The sequence below is a fragment of the Myotis nattereri genome (genome assembly GCF_964212035.1).
Source record: "Myotis nattereri genome assembly, chromosome: 8".
In the NCBI taxonomy this organism is placed as follows: Eukaryota; Metazoa; Chordata; class Mammalia; order Chiroptera; family Vespertilionidae; genus Myotis; species Myotis nattereri.
Window position 1 is genome coordinate 6997200 of NC_138083.1, and position 3721 is coordinate 7000920.

The window sequence follows — 3721 nt, forward strand, 5'->3', positions numbered from 1 at the left end:
ACCTCCATCCCTGTCACCTCCCCCCACAAATAGCCAGCAAGAGGTTGCAGCCCCCCACCCAGGCGCTGCAGAAGGTTGGTCGCCACCACCTACTCCCAGTTTCCCATCCCAGCCGGGGGCCCGGCCCTGATCAGGCGATCAGGGCCTGCCAGCCACTGGTTACTGTCTGTGGAGTGATCAGCAGGGCAATTGGACCCCCGCTTGAACCCGCCTTGGCTTGGCACTGCCCACTCACCTGCTCCACCATCCTGCTGCGGTCCCACTCTCATTGGGGCCAACGGGGGCCAGCAGCACCTCTACTGCCACCCGCTGCCAGTGCCGCGCCACCCTCTGGTGGTTAGTGCATGTCATAGCGAGCAGTCGAACTTCCCATCAAACTCCTGGTTGAACAATTTGCATATTAGACTTTTATTATATAGGATTATAAAGAAGAAAGAGTCTTAAATTATCTTTTCATTCAAAGTGACAACAAAAGGGTATTAAACACAAACATAAGCAGAACTTCAGTTCCCACAATTAAGGAGATGGCTTTTTTTAAAAAAGTCACCAAGAACCTGATTAATATAACATAATATATAACCATTTTAATAATTTATAGAACTTTTGCTTCCTAGGAAAATACAAAAAAAACTTTTTCCCTTTTAACAGACTGAAAAAGGACCAAACAAATTCTGTATTAGTTTACTTTAGATTCATATATTTTATTAAATGCACTAGAGGCCCGGTGCATGAAATTCATGCAGGGGGCGGGGCCCTCAGCCCAGCCTGTGCCCTCTCACAATCCGAGACCCCTTGGGGGATGTTGGGCCTAAACTGGCAGTAGGACATCCCTCTCACAATCCAGGATGCTGCATGCACCAGTGACCACACTTTTCATACAGGTGAAAGGCATCTTGCTTTTGTATGGGCAGCTACATTTTTGTGCCCTGATTATAAAAAGTAGTACATAACATGATCCTTCTGAGGCGGTAGTACCATTTCCCCCATCTTATGGGTGGAAAAACTGAAGCAGAGAGAAGTTAAGTAATTGGCTTTGTCACGCAGTTATAAGTGTCAGTGCCGGGATCCAACCCCAGCAGGTCCAGGGGTCCCCAAAGGTGTGGATGGAGTCGGCGAAGAAGGAATGACACGGAGACAGCGTTCAGTTGATCAGCAGCCTAGCCAGGATCTCTAGCCAGGATCTCCAGCCAAGTTCTGTTCAGGATCTCCAGCCAAGTTCTGGTTAGGATCTCCAGCCAGGTTCTGTGTCCATGTTCTCTTGCTAGGTTCTCCAGCCAGGTTCTCCAGGTTCTCCAGCCAGGTTCTGTAGCCATGTTCCCTTGCTAGGTTCTCCAGCCAGGTTCAGTCACTAGGTTCTAGTCAGGTTCTCTTGCCATGTTCTATCCAGGTTCTGTAGCCAGGTTCTGTCTCTAGGTTCTTCAGCCAGGTTCTCTCGCTAGGTTCTGTCTCTAGGTTCTGTGGCCAGTTTCTGTCCAGGATCTTTTGCCATGTTCTCTTCAGCGAAGTTCTTCTGTCTCTAGGTTCTGTGTAGGTTCTGTGTCTAGGTTCTGTGTCCTGTTGTCTTCTTACATCTGTATTTATACCAGTTGATTCAAATCCTATCAATCTCTATTCCAAAGGTTAGGGCGTTTCTTATCTCCATTCCAGGGAGTAAAGATTATGTAGCTTAAGCATGATTGTTCGTAGTTAAAGTGATTAATTACTCTCCTGGCACTTAGTTAAGGGGTTTTATTCCCTCCCTAACTTCAGGGGAAAATCCCTACCTGGGGAAACAACCTTTCTCAGAGAGGTGACCTTGGTTAAAACACACAGTGCCAAGAAGGTGAGCAAACATATTAAGAACAGTATGCCATATATGCCAGGTCCCTTGAAACAGCAAGGATGGACTGGCTCCTGGCATGTCAGAATCAGGGCTGACCACAAAATGTGCAAGCCAGAGTCCATGCATGTCATTGCTGCATCATCCTGTTTTTTCAGTGTTAGAGTAGCCTTGCCAGGTTTTATTTTTAAATCTAAGAGACTGTTCCCAATATATAGGGTAGGGTCCCTAGGCCTGGCTGGCGATCAGCACCATCTGTGGGGCAACCAGCAGGCAGAGCAATGGGGGGCCCCGCTGGCACCTGCCAGCTGGCCAGCCCCACCCCCGCCCCCCCCATCACCGCCACCAGTTGCCTCCCTCTCAGGGGGCAGATGCTCAACACAGGAGCTGACCCCCCTGGTGGTCAGTGTGCATCATAGCAATTGGTCATTCCGCCAGTTGTTCCACCACTTGGTCAATTTGCATATTAGGGTTTTATGAAATAGGATTATTCCAATTACCTATATGTTTCTTTTTGCTTCTTTCCGCTATATAATTTTTTTCAACTTGTGCAGACCTACAATTTTCCTAATCCCCTTCTGATTATTTTTCTTCTTAACTCATTCAGAAATAACCAACTTTATTTTTCTACATGATCCTACCATGTTAAGTCTTAAATAAAATTCCATCAAAGATTATGTCATATTACATGCCATGATTAGCTTTCTACAAACACCTGCTTTCTGTGTACAAATCAGTGTCAATGACATAAAAAATAAAACTGTACTAGGCAGAGAACTTTATTAACCTGTTTCAAACTTTATTCCCAAGATTCTTCAGCTTAATTAGCTGCAAAGAATGATTTATATACAAGCAAAAACTGAAAAGAGTGGCATTGGGCTAAAACATATTATCAGATCCATAAATAAAATTTGAAAAAGCAGTCATAATATAAAATAGCAGCTCCCAGAAACTTCTTCAAGTTTCTCTTCTTCAGAAGTTGACTCAGTTCAGTTTGCTTCATTCTTGGAAGCCTCATCAAATCCTCCACGAGATCTGCAACTTCGTCATCATCATCCTCTCCACCCACAGACTGAGCAGAGCTGCAGTCAGTCTCCTTAACCATCAGACTGCCTGCCGAGCTGGTTTAAGACGCGGGGCAGCCCTGCTGTCGGCTGCCCTGTCTCAGCAATGCCTGTCATGGGGAAAGTGTTTGCTGCCAGCGATGCCTGAGCTTTAGGGTTGTTAAAGTGGACCACTGGTCCTTGGTTTGTGAGCATATTTGCCTCTTTAATACCAGAGATACTGTTTACCCCTGACTTCTTTAAGGAGAACTGAAGTTGCTTACCGTCTGCTGTAGCTGTTCTGCGAACCCCCTTCTTTCTATGAGCAGTTCCTTTCCCACCCATGCGCACTGTGCCTGCAGTTTGGCAAGTTTCTCTTGGTTCATGATAGTTTCTTTCATCTTGTTGGAGAGGAAATGGGGCCACATGGAGGACTAGAGCTGATGCTTAGGGGGTCTAAGGCAGACCAGCTGAGAACCAGAAATAACCAACTTTAGAGCCACCTATTTTCAATGCTAGATTACCAAAACCATATCATTTCTTTCCAATTTAATTAGAATTCTTAATTCTTAGAAACTTTGACCTTTTTGGTGACAAGTAAGTAATTAACATTCCTCAGATTAGCAATACATTCACATTTTTAAGAGCTATCTATAATAATAAAATCATAATATGCCAATTAGACCAGACGTACTTCCAGAAAACCTTCTGGACAAAGCCAAGGCTGCAAGGAAAGCCCGGGTCCCCGGTGACAGAGGGAAGTTGGTGCCAGCAGCTGGGGGAAGGAAGGCCTACTCTTGCATGAATTTCATGCATCGGGTCTCTAGTATTTAAATAAAATCCAAGTCATATTCATTAA

The 3721-nt window shown here is 45.3% G+C and overlaps 1 pseudogene across 1 annotated transcript; it reads right to left on the reverse strand.

Annotated features, from left to right (window-relative positions):
• Positions 1-2808: 2808 nt before the first annotated feature.
• LOC308523896 (transcription factor BTF3-like) lies at positions 2809-3263 on the reverse strand (annotated as a pseudogene). The gene has a single exon. The product of its transcript is annotated as a transcription factor BTF3-like (transcript).
• Between the last annotated feature and the right edge of the window lie 458 nt (positions 3264-3721).